Here is an 18,674-nt window from a genome sequence, read left to right as displayed (position 1 = left end):
TCAACTTTTAAGATAAAGACAATTTCATCCTTAGAACCTATTGGGTTCTAAGACCTTTAGGTTTAAATGTATTAGAACTCTAATTTGTAATGTTGGCAAACCATAATCAAAACGTTTTTAGTCTTATTTAGACTGCTCAAAGTATGTTTCTTATATGTAAAGTTGGAATCGAGTTGCTGCAGAATTTACTGTGCAATTCTGCCTGGCTCGATCGATCGAGAATTAGACTCGACCGATCGAAGCTCGTGCAGATTGTTTTTCTGCAGAATTTTCCAACTCAGCCCAAGCCCATTAAGGATTAGGGTTTCAGATATACTTCTCCCACTATATAAAGGAAACCCTAAGCATGTTTTTAAAGGCTTTTAAGAGAGAGAAGAGAGTGCCTCTTTCTGTATCTAGGGTTTGTACCCAAAAGCTCTCTAGAATCTTTATGGTTGCTCATATTGCTGTTTGTGTGAATCTCTTGTGAGATCTAAGAGGTGCTTGCCTTCACACAAGCTTAGGATTATCAAGAAGGAGATTACTTCAAGAGCTTAATGATTATTCAGTTGTTGCCATAAGAGCTTAAAGATACACAAGCGAGAGTGCTTGTACTTGCTAGAGAATCCAAGAAAGAAGGAGTCTGTGGTCTTGGAGCTTGCACGTCGTCGTGTCAGTAATTTTTCTACTGGTGGGTAACAATAGGATGTTAGTGGTCTAAGTCTCTATTATACAAACTTCGATTCTTTCATAGTGGATTCAGTTTTACCTTGAGGATAGCTAGGTTAAATCCTCCCCAGGTTTTTTACCGATTTGGTTTTCCTGGGTCATCATATCATTGTGTTCTTTATATTTCCGCTGATTTGCATGATATGATTGTTTTGTGTTAACCTAGATTTGCATAGTTTACCTAAGTTAATAACTTGGCTAAATAACTAGGTTAATCTGGTTGTTTTAAGGGGTCTAAGAACTAACAGAACCCATCTTCAATTCTTCATATAAACCTTGATAGAATAATGTCACATGTTCTTGCATAAGAGCATTAAGCATCTAGTCTCTTAAAAAAAGAGTAGTTCTAGGACCAAAAATTATTCCACAACTTTTTTGTCACAACTCTAATGTGGCAGATTGTGAGTAGTTAACTATCACTTATACATGGACCTATCATTTTTTTTTTACCAATCACACTTTGCCACATCACAGTTGTGGCAAGAAGTTGTAAAAAATTACGTGGTCCTAGACTTTTCCTAAAAAAAATAACCTACTCTCTATAGGTAGGAAGCATGCTAAAGGGATGTCATGTCATTAATGATTATGACTTGTCAATAATGCTTTAATGTGATATGTTGGGGATAATTTATTTTCCTGTAACCTATGGCTGTAATTGAAATAACTTGTCAATGAGTGTCAATTAGTAAAGTTTCTATTGTCAAATATAAAATTGGTGGTTTGATGAACATTGCATTTACTAAAAACCAATTAGTATATTGATTTAATAATAAAGAGAAATTATCATATAGTAGACACCATAGGTTGGTTATTTTTATTTTTGAACAATATAGAACAGATGTCATATGTTGAAATTCTATAGTGTAAAAAAGGAACTAACCTGCCATTTTACATGAATTTATTACTGACATCACTTTGATGATACATTAATTATAATAAACCAAGTCATTAATTACGCAAACGATGGAAAATAAAATGTCACTACATTTATGGCCATACAAATTTTTAAATAGGGCCTTCTTTCTTAACTTGCAATTACAAGGGAAAACTAGTTGGTACTAAAACAATAACAACTCAAGAAACAATAGCAAATACTATTTTGTTGTAATCATGCTCATTAACCTTATATCCTTAATCAAATGGTCCAAATTACAGTAAGAGGACCCACCTTCACCTACACTTTTTTTTGCCAACCTAGCCATCTCAGCAGCTGATTTCATGAAAATCTCCCTCCTCTCCTCCATCAAATGATTCACCATCTTTTCTACCATAACTCTATCGCACACATCCTTCATGTCCATTCCCAACTTCCAAACCTCACTCACAAACCTACTATTTGTTTGTTGATCAGCAAAGTAAGGCCAACAAATCATCGGCACCCCAGCCACTACGCTCTCTAAGGTAGAGTTCCATCCACTGTGAGTCAAAAACCCACCTATAGCATGGTGGTCCAAAACCTCCTCTTGTGGGACCCAACCCACCATATACCCTCGATCCTTTGTCCCTTCAATAAGTTCAAGTGGAATTTGACCTTCGCCATCCTTTTGGGTCACCAAGCCAGGCCTTATAGGTTATAGCTCATAAAAAGCATTTCTTGCTATTAACCAAACCATACCAAAACTTCATGAGCTCATCCTTTGTCATGACTGTAATGCAGCTTTTGTCCACTTCGAAAAGGCTATTTGGAGACAGAGATTGCAACAATGTCGTTTTGGATTCAAGTTTAGATTTAAGAATTGCATGGAGGGGTCCGATAGTATAAGTATTGGGACATTTTATGCGTATGTGAGATAGTACAGGTCCTTCTAAATCTTCAAACGTGTTAAGTATGAGTGCATGGGCTCAAGCGGATTGCCTAGTCATATTTTTAACCTGTTAAAGATTCAGGTCTGCTATGTTTCTTTCCTGGCAAAAACTAGGTAAGTCTCGGATATGGAGAAAAGTTTCCATGCCTGGCACACTTCTTATAAAGCAATCCATGTCTTTGTTTTCTAGAGTGGTTACCATACTTTTCATTAGTAAGAAATTTGACATAAACATTTCTTTGTTGAGAAACAAAACAAATGTTCATGACAAATTTCACTAATATTTTTAATTTGTAAAAAATAATAAAGCTATCATAGAATTATTTATACTTTCAAACTAAGAAAATTATAGCTATGTTATATATATATATATATATGCAAACAAGTGATAGCTTTATTATTTGTTCCATGTGATCATCTGCGACAGTGACTGTGGGGGGTGAAAACTCCTGAATAAACATTTGGGTTTTGGGCCTGATTGGCTGGTACCAGTTTGTTTTTGATCAAGGCCTCTAGGCTCACAAGTCAATCTGCACTATAGAGGTTCGAGGAGTAGTCCGAGGAGGAATGTATCCTCGGACAGGCCCGGCAACGACCTCGGGACTTGCTAAACGGGTTAAAGGGAGAATTCTGGAAAAACTGATGGGTAAGAGGGTGATCCAAGCACCTTCTAGAAGCGAGGGTGTGAGAGAAATATCTAAGGAAAAGGCTGCTACCACCACATTAAAGACCCTACATCTACCTCCTTGGCCGCATTAATGAGAAAATGACATCTGAATAGTAGGGTTCAGCCTCCCTGCTATTATTTGAAGACTTGAAGGAGGTGGTGGATGTGACAAGTATCTGGGAGGAAGATTTGTATGACACGTGTATTAACCAGTGAAGAAGAAATATATAAGGAAATGAAAGAGGAAAGAAGGGGGGATCTCTACACTTTCCACTGAGAGAAAACAGGAACTAGGAATTGTAAACTTTGACATAGAAAGAGAACATATATACACATATCGTCCTCGGCTTACATCCAAGGAGGTCTCTTTGTCATAGTTGTCTACCATTTGTTTAGATTGGGGCACTTTAGTTTGTCAGTCGAACTTCCAACATCCTGAACCTAGATTTCAAATTCATTCTCTATAAGTTTCATTGTATAAAGCTCATTGGGCCTGAGCTCAACACTTGTTTTTGGGTCTGGGTACAATTGTGCACTTACAATTGACGCCGTCTGTGGGAATCTAGCATTGAAGGAATTGGAACATCATGGCAGGTTTAAGTTCACACCATGCAGAATCTCAGGGATCACAGCCCGAAGATCTTTTTGAGCGTCTTGAGCGCCGGAGGGATCGAGAGGGAAGTGTTTATACTATATATCCCGGCGCGAGTCATACGTGCGACGGAGGCAGTGCCACCCATGAGGATGATGCCAAGGCCATGCAGAGGGAGATTAACCACCTAAAGAAGAAGCTGCGCCGTGTCAGACGAAGGCGGGCTTCACCCTCATCCAATCCTTCTTCGGGGGAATCTCGGGGAAGTAGTTATAGTTCAAGGTCTTGGACACCCCCCAGCAAAACCTCCTTTTGCGAAAAGGATGACATATCGGGTCGCAAGCATAGGAAGCTCCCCTCCAGGGGCTTGGGGAACGACGCTATGAGCCGAGCGTTACACCAACTCTCCAAATTGCCATTCTCATGCAGGATTGAGAATGGAAGGCTCCCCAGACGGTTCACCTAGCCCAACTTCACCATTTATAACGGCCGGACAGACCCGGTGGAACATGTGAACCACTTTAATCAGAGGATGGCGGTGCATTCTCACAACGAAACCTTGATGTGCAAAGTCTTTCCTTCTAGCTTGGGACTTGTTGCTATGAGGTGGTTCAATGGACTCAAGTCGGGGTCTGTCGGTTCGTTCAGGGAACTTACTATGGCATTCGCGTCTCGGTTCATTACATGCAGCAGAGTTCCTCGACCGTTGGACTCGTTATTATCTATGGCCATGAGGGAGGGTAAGACGTTGAAAGCATACTCCGACAGGTATTGAGAGATGTTTAACGAGATAGATGGAGATTTTGATGAAGTGGCGATTAATACTTTTAAAGTGGGCCTTCCCACTGATCATGACTTGAGGAAATCCTTGACCAAAAAGCCCGTACGGAGCGTACATCGCCTCATGAACCATATTGACGAGTATAAAAGGGTTGAAGAAGATCAACAACAGGGTAAGGGTAAGGCAAAGGTTATCCCGCAGGAGAGAAGGGATTTCAGGTCGGACAGGTATCACAACAACAAGCCGAGGAGAGATTACTCTGGGCAGTCTGGCTCAGCCACTCCTCAAGCAGTTAATACTGTGTTTCGAGAACCAGTGCACCAACTACTGGAGAAAGTCCGTAAGGAACCCTACTTCAGATGGCCCAGTAAGATGGCGGGGGACCCTACGAAGCGGAATCAGAATCTTTTTTGTCAGTACCATCAGAATGTGGGTCATACTACCGAGAATTATCGGACCCTTTGGAACCATCTGGAACAGCTTGTTAGCGAAGAGAAATTGAAGCAGCACCTATACCAACCTAACGGGCAAGGTAGTCAGTCAGGTTCGAATAATCAGAAGAATAACTCATCTCGGCCGCCCTTAGGAACGATTAACGTCATCTTCGCTGCACCTAGCAGGACCGGTTCCTGTCCTACCAGGGTGATGGTAGTGTCACACTTCCAGGCCTAGAAGTCAGGCTTGAAGCCGAAGATGATTAAAGGGAATGTGCCCGTCTTGGGATTCTCGGAGGAGGATAAGGCTGGGACCATCCAACCCCATGATGACGCCCTGGTGGTCACTTTGAGGATAGGGAATTACGACGTCAAAAGGGTGATGATCGATCAAGGCAGCGACGCGAATATTATGTATCCCCACTTATTCAAGGGGCTAAGGTTAAAATTGGAGGATCTCACTCCTTATGACTCCCCACTGATAAGCTTCGAAGGGAAGACTGTCATGCCAAAGGGACAGATTCGATTGCCTGTACAGTCGGGCTCAGAAACGGTCGATGTGGATTTTATTGTGGTTGACGCATATTCCCCATACACGACCATCCTTACTAGGCCCTGGTTGCACGCTTTGGGTGCTTTCTCCTCAACTTTGCATGTTCAAGTAAAATTCCCCTCGAGGGAATTCATCGAGGAAATTCTTGGCAGCCAAGCAGTGGCAAGGCAATGCATATCGACTGCAGTACTGCATCAAGCCAAATCAGGTCCTCGGCCTTGGTTATGAAGGACTTATAGCAATTAATGACTCTGGATGCGCTCGATGCGGTGACAGCAGAGGAAGCCGTGTGTGAAGATTTGGAGAGGTTTCTAATAGCCGATGATCCCGAGAAGTTCTTTCAAGTAGGAATACGGTTACCATGCCAGGAGAAAACGGAATTAGTCAAGATTTTGAAAGACAATATCGTTTTCTTTACTTGGGATCCCTACGAGGCTCCATGGGTTGACCCAAGCTTCATTTGCCATCATTTGAATGTTAAGCCCGCTGTCGTTCCTAGGAGGTAGCCACCTCAGCGTTCCTCCAAAGAACATTCTGAGGCTGTTAAAGAAGATGTGTTCAAGCTCAAAAGGGCTGGGCTATTAAAGACGTTTTCTACCCGGAGTGGTTGGCGCACACAGTGGTAGTGAAAAATAAGAATGGGAATTGGAGAGTATGCGTGGACTTTACAGACTTAAACAAAGCCTGCCCAAAGGACTCGTTCCCGATGCCACGCATCGATCAGCTTGTGGATGCTACGGTTGAGCATCCTCGGATGAGCTTTTTAGATGCATTCCAGGGTTATCACCAAATTCCATTGGCGGCGGATGATCAGGAGAAGACTGCTTTCATTACTCCAATAGGGAACTATCACTATAAAGTGATGCTGTTCAGATTGAAGAATGCTAGGGCTACTTACCAAAGGATGATGACCAGAATGTTTGAGTCGCAACTTGGAAAGACCATTGAGGTATATGTGGATGATATGGTAGTGAAGAGTAAGACAATACCTACGCACGTGAAAGATCTGGACGACACCTTTCAAATACTTAGAAAGTACAAGCTGCGCCTTAACGCCTCAAAGTGTTCTTTTGGGGTGGGTTCCGGAAAGTTCCTAGGCTACATGGTGACTCATAGAGGAGTAGAGGTGAACTCGGCACAGGTCAGAGCCATTCAGAGCTTGCAACCACCTCGAAATCCAAAGGAAGTTCAGAAGTTAACCGGGATGATCGCTGCTCTCAGCAGATTTATCTCTCGGTCAGTTGACAGGTGTAGGCCCTTTTTCCAACTGTTGAATAAATGGAAAGGATTCCAATGGTCTGAGGAGTGTGCTATAGCTTTCCAGCGACTTAAGGAATATCTTTCCCGGCCACCCATTATGTCCTGGCTGGAGGTTGATAAAATTCTGTTTGCGTACCTAGCTATAGCCGTCCACGTAGTCAGCCTGGTCCTTATAAGGGACGACGGCGGGGTGCAAAGACCGGTCTATTATGTCAGAAAATCCTTGAATGAAGCTGAGGTGCGTTACCTGCTTTTAGAGAAGGCACTCCTGGCCGTAGTCCATGCCACGCGGAAGCTTCCTCACTATTTCCAGTCCCATACCGTTGTGGTTTTGACCCAACTGCCTGTCAAGTCAGTGTTGCGCAGTGTTGACTACTCAGGAAGGGTAGCGAAGTGGAGAACTATTTTGGGAGCTTTTGATATCAAATACATGCCACGCACCTCGGTGAAGGGCCAGGTTCTTGCAGATTTGGTGGTAGAATTCGCTGAGCCATTGTTGGAAGAAACTGCGAAGGAATCACGCATGGATGAAAAATCGGTTGGCGTGTTCATGGACAAAGGACCTTCGATGTGGAAAGTGTCCGTTGATGGGGCAACCAACTAGAGGGGGTCTAGTGTCGGACTTGTTTTGGTATCCCCTAAGGGAATTGTTTTCAAAAAATCATTGAGATTGGCGTTCTCGGCAACTAATAATGAGGCCGAGTACGAAGCGGTCTTGGTCGGCATGAACATGGTACATAGAATGGGGGGAAAGGAAGTTCATATGTTCTCGGATTCTCAGTTAGTGGTTGGCCAAGTGACGGGGACCATGGAGGCTAGGGATCCAAGAATGCAAGAGTACGTGACCAGGGTCAAATGTTTACAATCCGAATTCGATTCCTTTATCCTTTCTCATGTTTCTAGAAGCGGAAACACACATGCGGACTCGTTGGCCACTTTGGCGACATCCTTGGCTCAGTTTTTGCCTAGGATTATCCTCATTGAAGACTTGATAGAACCAACTCTGACCACTACAAGTGCCGTCCATATCCATCTGATAAGGCCCGGACCTAGTTGGATGGACCCTGTGGTATCTTTTTTGAAAAGCGACATTCTTCCCGAGGACAAGTCTGAAGCAGATAAGATTCGTCGAAAGGCGCCTTGTTTCTGGCTGTTCGAGGATCAGAAATTGTATAAATGCTCTTTCTCCGGACCATACTTGTTGTGTGTACACCCTGAGTCAACGGAGGCACTTTTGGAAGAATTGCATGAGGGAATTTGTGGAAGCCACACTGGGGGAAGGTCCTTAGCCCACAGGGCTCTGACTCAGGGATATTGATGGCCCAATATGCAGAGGGAAGCTCAAGACTATGCGAGAAAGTGTGACCAATGCCAAAGGATTGCTCCCAACATCCATCAGCCTGGGGGAGTTCTTAATCCCTTGTCCAGTCCTTGGCCTTTCACTCAGTGGGGATTGGATATAGTAGGGCCTTGTCCGAGGGTTGTGGGAAACAAAAGATGGTTACTCGTGGGAACCGACTACTTCACCAAGTGGGTCGAAGCTGAGCCCTTAGAGAATATTAGGGATATCGACTCCAAGAAGTTTATCTGGAAGAATATTATCACTAGATTTGGGGTACCACACACACTTATCTCAGATAATGGCGTTCAATTTGATATTAAAGCTTTCAGGAAGTATTGTAGTGACATGGGTATCACAAACAGATACTCCACCCCAGCTTATCCTCAGGGAAATGGGCAGGCCGAGGCCGTTAATAAAGTCATAGTCAGTGGACTCAAGAAGAGGCTGGATGAGGCAAAGGGTAGATGGGTAGATGAGCTACCACATGTTTTATGGACGTATCGGACTACGCCGCGCAGATCCACTAGAGAAACACCATTCTCTATGACTTATGGGGCCGAGGCGGTGATACCTTTAGAATCAGGTTTCCCCATGCTAAGGACGAGCTCTTTTAGCCCAGAAAATAACGATGGTCTCCTAGAGAAAAACCTGGATTTGGTTGAGGAACGGCGAGAGGCCGCTATGGTCCAAATGACTTATTATCAATAGAAACTTAAACGAGGGTATGATGCCCATGTGAAGCTAAGGCCACTAACGCTTGGGGATCTGGTGTTGAGAAAAGTTGTGGGTACTGCCAAAAACCCAGCATGGGGAAAGCTAGGACCAAATTGGGAAGGACCCTATCGGATCATCTCTGTAGCAGGCATAGGATCATATCGACTAGCTGATCTAGATGAAAAAATTGTACAACGCCCTTGGAATGTAAACAACCTATGAAGGTATTATTATTAATAAAAAGCACTTCTATCGTTCGTGGTTTAAATTATCAATATGTACTTGGGCTTATCAGTTACTATTTCTAAGTGTCAAACAGAAACTTGGTCATGGATGGTCCTCGGACCATATACCTTGTGGAAATTGATATCTTACGAAGTGTCAAACAGAAAATTGGTCATGGATGGTCCTCGGACCACATACCTTGTGGAAATTGATATCTTATCATTTGTTAAACAGAACCTTAGTTATGACGGGTCCACAGACTTTCTACTTTGGAAAAATTAACATTTCAAGTTACTATTTCTAAGTGTCAAACAGAAATTTGGTCATGTATGGTCCTTGGACCACATACCTTGTGGAAATTGATATATTTCTAAGTGTCAAACAGAAACTTGGTCATGTATGGTCCTCGGACCACATACCTTGTGAAAATTGATATCTTACGAAGTATCAAACAGAAAGTTGGTCATGGATGGTCCTCGGACCACATACCTTGTGAAAATTGATATCTTATAATTTGTTAAACAGAACCTTAGTTATGACGGGTCCACAGACCTTCTACTTTAGGGAAATTAACATTTCAAGTTACTGCTTCTAAGTATTAACTAGAAACTTAGACATGTATGGCTCTCGGACCACATGCCTTGCAAAAATTGACACCCTACTTGTTGTTGATGGGAAGTTTGATTATGCCAGGTCCTTGAACCCTTTATCTTGAGAAGATTGGCAAAAACTATATCGCATTAGTATTGAAGTGTTGATGAAACATCTGGATTGCTTTATGTCCCAAGTTAAATTCTAAGTTAAGTTTTTGATTGTATATTGCTGTTTCACACATGTTTTGTTCGCGGGTCATGATTTGCAAGGTATAAGCCAAGCATGTGTGTTTCTATTTGAAGTCATGACAAATTGAAATATTGCAAGTGGTGTTAATTGTTCCATTCATTCATTTTTGTGCTGATGAGCATTATTATACTAAAAATTGCAAGGTAAATGAAAATCGAACCAAAGAGTTTGTCATTAATTTCTGTCAATATACATACAAAGCAAAAATTCAAAAATTTGTTACACGATAAAAATAGAAGTCCTAAATAGCCTAAACACTAAGCCTTAGAAGGAGGGTTCTGCTTGGAAGTGCTGGCAGCTTCTGTGCTTTTTAGCTCCATTTCAAAAGAGGACTGGACTTGTTTTCCCTTGTCTGTTGCCACTGGTGGAGGGACATTAGGCTCGGTGCTTTGGCTGGTAGCCACCTCGACACCTTCACCCTGTTCCGTTTCTTTATTGGAACTCGTTGGTTCTGTGGGAGTAGGAATGGGCTCTGGAATCTTAGGAGGGAGCATGAAAGGTGCTGTCTCAAGGGCAGGGGCGATAGGAGGAAGTTCTTCTATCTCCTGGATGTCTAGGGGAAGCTAAACGTTTTCGGGCTTCCTCAACTCGGAAGTTGAGGGAATCCCTACTACGTTTAAGGCTTCCTCCCAAACTTGCTGGCAGTACTCTCGGCACAGCCCAGCGAACTCCTCAGTTAGCTGGTTTTCTGTCGCCGCTACCCCTTCCTTGTAAGTGGCCTTCTTCGTGGCCTCTATAGAGTCCTTGAAGGTACGAGCCTCGTCCTTCATACTGGCCAGCTCCTTCTTCAAGTCGGAGTGTTCTTGTTGAGCTTTGAATAACTCTTTATCCCTTTGACGAAGAAGCTTGCGTTGCCCCTCCACCTGGGTCCTCATTGTCCTCAGACTAGCCTCGGCACCATCTTTTTCTCTTTTTAGCTCAACCAACTGCGTGGTTAGCTTCTCATTCTGCGCGAGGGCCTGGCCTAAGGACTTCTCGGTCTTCAGCCTGAGCTTCAGTTCAAGTCCAGCCTTCTTCCGAGAATCCTCCACCCACTTCTCGGCAATGAAGACTTCCTGGATGGCCTGTGATGAAATATCAAAATAAATGCACCATTAGTAACACAAGTCTTATAAATACAGGGTGAGGATAAAACTTAAATACTTACCAAGGCCAAGTCCCTTTTCAGCGAAAGGAACAGATGGGGCTGGTTCATCTTGTCTAGGGTCTCCATGTCCTTGGGTAGGAAAAGGGGACGTTCCAAGGCATCGGCCAGGTGGAGAGCATGGCCTTGTTGGAATGCCCTAATGATAGACTGGGAAGGGATTGGTGCCCCGTCCAGCATAAGCTCGGGAGACCAGTTAGCCGGTGCACGGCGCACCTCGGCAAGGTCCCTATTCTCACCGCTTTCTACTGAGGAGGCACATCCCTTGCCCTTGTTAAGTTTTTGCTGCTGGGGTTGTTGTTGTTTCTGCTTCTTCTGCCTCTCCCCATCTGCCTCCTCGGCCTCACCTTTCCTTTTCTTCTTAGGCTCCACAACGGGAGGCTTAAAATTGGAGGGAGGGGGGTGGGGGCAAGGATGGAGGGACTTGCGACCCACCAGTTCCCTTTTGGGAGACTCTTGCGCCCCTTTTATGCATTAGTTGCTTTAGCGCGTCCATTTCTCCTTCTTCTTCTTCGGAACTGGAGTCAGGCTGAGCAATCACCAGACCTTGTATCCCCGAGGTCTCGGTGGGCGCGAGCTCGTCGTCCGAAAGAATAACAAATGGATTCCCTCGAGGCCTTTCGACGTCCTCGAGTTGAAAATTGTCTATCTCTTCGTCCAATGAGTGGTGCGAGGATGCTTGCTCTTCTCGGACGGCGGTTGTTTAGGATTGCGTCGAGAGGGGAATTGCTGCGATAGGGCGCGTGTATAGAATAGTGGTGGGATCATCAGGAATTTTGCGGTCGGAAAGGAAGCCTGGTCGGGCTACGTCTATCCTTCTGCGTCGCTTATCTCTCGCGATGATGGCGTTTTCAATTTCTTGAAAGTCCACCGATATGGGGTCATATCCCAGTATCAGGTGGGCAGCTCTCAATTGTAGGTCCTCACTGACGAATACTTTGGAGCGAAGGACACGATTCAGGTCGGCAACGTTGCAGAGGCTGAGGCGTGCACGTACGTGTTGTTTATCTATGAGGAGAAACATCCGAGAAGAAGAATATGGTCAGACTAATGATAAACATCAAGACAAAAAGGAACAATATGAAATAAAAATTAAAAATGGTAAAGGTAACAAGGTTGAATCATACGTTAGTAAATCTAACTCCTAAGGATTCACACCTGGTTCTCCCTATACGACTGGGCAGTGAGGACCGTCATACCAGTTTCTTGAGGCGATGAGGTAGTCGTCCTTCATGCCTTTGTTGGATTTAGGAAGACAGGAGATCAGTCTAACTATGATAGATCTGGATTTGATGTAGTATCCTACATTTTTGAGTTTGTGGCACTCGTACATGAAGGCAACGTCGTGCCATGTGAGGTTTATGCCCATTTGCTCGTTCAGAGCATCGACACTGCCTAAGATCCTAAACACGTTTGGTGCACACTAGTCTGGGCATAACCTATGGTTGCAAAGGTATTCATTAGTCACATTTCTCATGGGGAGAGTTATCCCACCTTCTATGAAGGCAATCATGGGAATAATGACTTCTCTGTCTCTCCTAGCGCTACCTACGGCTTCTACTGGACAGTATCTCAAGCCTATGTCATTGGGAATATGGTACTTGGCCCTAAAACCCTCCATACCGGCGTCAGTATCAACTAGACACTTAAATCTACCCATTTGGGAGAAGCGAAAATGAGAGTTTGAAGAAGAAAAGAGGTTTAGATGGGAGCCGAGGACAGAATCCGAGAAGGAATGAATAAAGAAAAGTGAAAACTTACTGGAGTTGGTTATGCGATTCTTCACGAGCTTCTGGAGAGAAAAGGTGATGAATGACACTTTGATACGATCGATTTCTGAAGAAATGAATGAAGGCGCGGGATTCCAGGCGTTTTGACGTGCGGGAGGCGGCCTCGAAATTAAATTTGTCCCGCTCAAATTTTCAGGGGCCGACCTGGACTGTTGGATGTTCATCTTACCGTTGAACGTGGGGAACAGGATGTAACTTGCGGTCATAAATGCACGTGTTCCGGGTTTTGAAGCGTCAGAAGCGTTTTCAGGGAACGAAAGGACCTATACACGCGTGGCGGTTTACAAAATGTGTGGGAGGTACTCTGGTCGGATCAAAACTCTATTTCTCTCCTCGGATGGGTGGGAAAAATAGAGTTTTGAGGGGCTATTATGGGGGGTGAAAACTCCTGAATAAACATTTGGGCTTTGGGCCTGATTGGCTGGTACCAGTTTGTTTTTGATCAGGGCCTCCAGGCCGACAAGTCAATCTGCACTATAGAGGTCCGAGGAGTAGTTCGAGGAGGAATGTATCCTCAGACAGGCCCGGCAACGACCCCGGGACTTGCTAAATGGGTTAAAGGCAGAATTCTGGAAAAACTGATGGGTAAGAGGGTGATCCAAGCACCCTCTAGAAGCGAGGGTGTGAGAGAAATATCTAAGGAAAAGGCTACTACCACCACATTAAAGACCCTGCATCTACCTCCCTGGCCGCATTAATGGAAAAATGACCTCTGAACAGTAGGGTTCAGCCTCCCTGCTATTATTTGAAGACTTGAAGGAGGTGGTGGATGTGGCAAGTATCTGGGAGGAAGAATTGTATGACACGCGTATGAACCAGTGAAGAAGAAATATATAAGGAAACGAAAGAGGAAAGAAGGGGGGATCTCTACACTTTCCACTGAGAGAAAACAGGAACTAGGAATTGTAACTTTGACATAGAAAGAGAACATATATATACATATCGTCCTCGGCTTACATTTGAGGAGGTCTCTTTGTCATATTTGTCTACCATTTGTTTAGATTGTGGCACTTTAGTCTGTCAGTCGAACTTCCAACATCCTGAACCTAGATTTCAAATCCATTCTCTATAAGTTTCATTGTATAAGGCTCATTGGGCCTGAGCCCAACACTTGTTTTTGGGTTCGGGTACAATTGTGCACTTACAGTGACAACACCAAGAAATGAAAGAAACGATCACATGATATCTCGGTAGGATCAAATATATCTATGATTTTTATTTTTATTTTTCGGTTATTAATTTTTTGCATTTTAGTGTTGAAGAATGTCAATATGTATAAAATCAATAACTCATACGAAAAATTCTAGTCTTCTCTATCCATTAGTTTAGCCAAAAAACAAAATGGTTCGAGTATAGCTCATGAAAGTTTCGTCATCTTTGACATGCACTTGCGCATGGCTAATTTTATTTGAATTTTAAAATGATATTTTACCAGTCTAATTATCTGTTCCTTAATTACTAAATGGGTAGCTCATGAGAGCATTTCCATGTTCTATAAATATACCATTTTGGCACATCAAAAAACTTACTTTTAATATTTCAACAAACCATTTTACAATTCAGTGTTCTTCGTATTCTATTTTTCAATTTTATACATTAAAATAATATATAAAAATATTTAAAAAAAACCATCAATATAAAAAAAATACAAAATAAAAACCCATCCATCTTACACAAGCACATCCCGCCACCACCATTCACAAGTACAACCCGCCACCACCACCCAATTCTACTTAAAAAAAATCCCCAAGATTAACACAACTCTAAAAAAAAGAGATGAATCATCTCCATTTATACAACCCAAATCACTTGGAATTAACCCAACTCCTCCACCACCACCCAAAATCACATGGAATCCACAACTAGAAAAAAAAAAAAAAAAAAAAAAAAAAACCGCCCAAACTTACATGCGATCTCCACCGTCAACCTCACTGGTGAGGCCGAACTCCACGGCGGCTGATCTCAATGGCAACGGTTTAGGTGGAGAAAATAGAATAGAGGCAGACAGACAGATAGGCGCAGAGAAAGTGACAGGAAAAAAGAAAAAAAAGAAGAAGAAGAAGAAGAAGAGAGAGGTGAAGATTCTGTAGAAGAAAGAAGAAGAAAAAAAAGGAAGAGAGAGTGATGAAGGGAGAGGCCGAGAAAGAAAGAATGAAGAAAAAAGAAGAGAGAGAAGAAAGAAAGTCGCAAAGGAAGAAAGAGAAAATGAATAAATTTTTTTTTACCATAATGTCCATGTTCGGTGAATTATTATATTTATATGAAATTGTTAATAATATAATGTCTCTTAGGCACCAATAATGACATTCGCTACAATAATTATGAAAAGGATTTTAAAATTTTTTATGTAAACAAGAAAGCAAATACGAATTTGGCCAGAGTGAGAAAGATTACCTCTGATGGGAAGTTCGCCAGCTTCTATCATATCTTGAATACAAAAATAAGCCCAGAAGGAGCAAACACTGATTGTACGGAAATGAATGACCGGAATACCAAGCTCATTGCCAACATCAATAGGAAAGCTCAAGCTACCATCTGCTATGATACAAGTCACCGACTGTCCAGTAGCTGAATTTAACTGACCAGAATACATCATTTCCTTAAATAATGGCTCAGTTACCAATTTAATGGAATCAAACACTTCCTTGCATCGATAACCAGCTCGTTGGTGATCAGCTGGAAGGCCATCTGGGATGCTCTTGAATTGGAATCTAGGAAAACAGGCAAAACGGACTAGAATGTCGGTGTCAAGGACAAGGCGATTGTGGTTGTGATCGGTGTTGAGAAAGGTGATGTTTAGGCCAGAAAGTGAAAGAAGTTGGGCAAGATTGAGCATGGAGTTGACATGTCCTTGTGCTGGAAGAGGAAAGATAAGAACATGGGGAGCTTCTGATTCGGGTTCCAAGTGAGCTCGATCTCGGGTGCTAATTGCTGAGTTTTCAGTGTGTCTCTAGCATGAACTAGTGCCATACACATGCATATATATGGGGTGGTAGATATGTTTTTGACAGGTAGATGCATGTGACTAAAACTTGTTGCAAATGTGTATATGTTGCAACAAAACACAAAGTCGAGTACCTTGTTTTTTTTTTTTTTTTTTCTTTTTAATTTTTGTATCTTACTGACTTCCTAACAAGGTTTAAGGCTGCCACTGCTGCAGAATTTCCTGAAGATTCATCCTAGACTCATCTTGTCTTCTTTTCTTTTTTTCTTTTTTCTTTTTTTTTTCTTTTTCTGCCACCTGCTACCATTAATTTTCTTTTGAGAGGAGTACATCACCACATGTGATATTTAAGAACTTGTCAGGTCTCAAACCTAGTCTATTTGACATTTCCTATTCACCCAAATCCACACTTTGATAACTTGTGCAGAACCGAACCCAAATCAGCAACTTCTTTTACACTTCACCCACTGGATTAACTTCTTTGTTTAAATTTCATGTTAATGTTAATGTTAGCGTTTTATAGTTTAGCTTTTTAGGGCTTTTTTTTTTTTCCTTATAAAAAATGCATGACGTATGGGTTTTGGGTTTGCTTTGAAGTTTGAGAACTGAGAGGACTGAGCATGGATATGTATGTACATGAATGATTTTATTAATGTGTGCTTTAAGACACACAATAATATATTATTTTTGAATTTTTTTTCATTGAAAATTAAAAAAAATTACAAATTTTTCAATTTTTCATAAAATATTTTTAAAAATAAATAATTTAATGTGTATTTAGAACACATGTTAACCGGACCATACATAAAGAGTCCACAGTACTAGTACTGCTTTCTCTACTACTATTGCTTTTCTTCTGCTATGCTATGCTGGCTTGCTGAGCCAATCTGCATGCGTGAAGATAATGCTTTGACTCTGATTGATTTTCCTTTACTCTACTTTACATCTCAAGCTGCTTGATTTTTAGGCTTTTGGGTTCAGTTCTCAAAGTGTAGATTTGGGTGAACAGGAAAGGTCAAATAGACTAGGCTTGAGACGTGACAAGTTCTCAAATATCACATGTGGTGTTGTCCTCGTCTCTTGAAAGAAAATTAATGGTAGCAGGTGGCAAAAAAAGAAAAAAAAAAAGGAAAAAAGAAAAGAAAAGAAAAGGAGACTGTATAGAAGAAGGGATTGAGATCCCGTGCAATACCTAGGGTATTGCACGGTGTGCAATGGCACAAATCTTAGCCGCGTGAAAGCTAAAAAAGACCTAAACTGCCAATAATTTTTACATTCCACATCTCATTATTTCAAACACAATCTCTCCCAAAAAAAAAAAAAAAAAAAAAACTCACACTTCTCCAATCCTTCTCCTCCCCTCTACTGTCACGGCCATGCACCGCCACTACTACCCTTAGTTTCTGCTTCAACCGTTTCATGGGCTTTGTCAATTTTCGTCTTCTTCCTCTTCTAAACTTGATTTTTTTCTCCAAAACATCATGTTAACTTTTAAAATTTTGTTTTCATCATCTTCTACAGATTGCAGTTTTTTTTTTTAATTTTTTATTTCCTGACTCTGGGGATTGGAGATACGTTTTTTTATTTATTTTTTATTTTAGCTGTGGTAATACAAGTTTTTTATTATCTCTATTTATCTTCTTTATTCTCAGTTTATTTTTTTTCATCTGACTTGTGTAATTATGTATTTTCATGAATTTGATGTTGATACTTCATTGAATTTGTGTAAAATTATAAATGGAAGATCAAATTGATAGGCTTAGTCACTAAATCTGATTGATCTCTTGAAATTCCCAAATTTTTTTGGCTCATGAAATTTTTTGCCATACATGTTCTTGATGATTTTTTTTTCTTTTGATTCCCATGTTGATCTCTTTGATGATTATTGTTTGTCTTTGATGGAATGATGTAGCTTGAATGATTTTTGTATTTGGTATTTAGGAATTGTATGTCCCATTTGTATGGGCATTACCCTCCTTCAAGTCCATTTTTCTATAAAAGCCCGTTGCACCGACGCCACGTGTAGAACCTTACACTGATCAGACGCACTGGCTCATTTCAGGCAAGTTTTGATGCTCATCTAAAGCCCGAAGCCTAGGAATGGAATCATTCACGGCGTGACCGACAAAGGTGAAGCCTCACCACCTCCGATGAATATGTCCCCCAGGTAGGTAGAACTCGGAGTGCACGCATCACCTAAGGAATACCTCTGTTGGGCATCAAATCTACCAGTGGAGCTAGTTCCAATGCCAATGTTACCTTCTCCCACTCACCACCAAACATCCACTTAAGAGTAATGGTATTGGACCTCCCTTCCGTTGCCTAGGGAATGCCTTTGCCGGGCAGCAGATTTAACAGTGAAACTAGTTCCAATGCTACTGTCACCTTCTCCCACTCGCAATTAAACACCCACTTAGAAGAAACAATATTGGACCTCTCCTTCCACTGACCAGGAAAATGATCATGACAATCCCACTAACTTTGACTATAAATAAGCAAGGGAGATTCAGTTGATGAGGAGGTTAGCAATTCTAGAGAGTAGATACTAAGGAAAGAAAGTGATCATCCTGGGAAAAAGAGTGAGAGTGATCTTGAGAATATTGGGGACTTGGGTACATGGGCTGCCGAACATAGAACCACCCATTGTAGGAAATTCGAAAGCCCACAATACAAGTAGATTGTGAGCCCAAATAGATTTTAGGCCCAATAGTCATATTTGGGTGCGCACACTATTGATTATACAACTTGTGTTCATTCCTTCTGCACTCCATCTGTTTGATAAAATGCACCAATGATTATGTTACGTGCAAAAGAAGTGGAGTTTCTTTTACAGATTTTAACATTATGCTTGCTGCAGCATATTTGGATGTTT

General features: G+C 41.9%; 1 pseudogene; it reads right to left on the bottom strand.

Moving 5' to 3' along the window:
* Nucleotides 1-1,802: 1,802 nt before the first annotated feature.
* LOC142640043 (7-deoxyloganetic acid glucosyltransferase-like) lies at nt 1,803-18,085 on the bottom strand (annotated as a pseudogene).
* Nucleotides 18,086-18,674: the final 589 nt, after the last annotated feature.

This window comes from Castanea sativa, chromosome 6 (assembly GCF_040712315.1).
Source record: "Castanea sativa cultivar Marrone di Chiusa Pesio chromosome 6, ASM4071231v1".
NCBI classification, from domain to species: Eukaryota; Viridiplantae; Streptophyta; class Magnoliopsida; order Fagales; family Fagaceae; genus Castanea; species Castanea sativa.
This window is presented reverse-complemented; position numbering and strand designations above follow the sequence as displayed.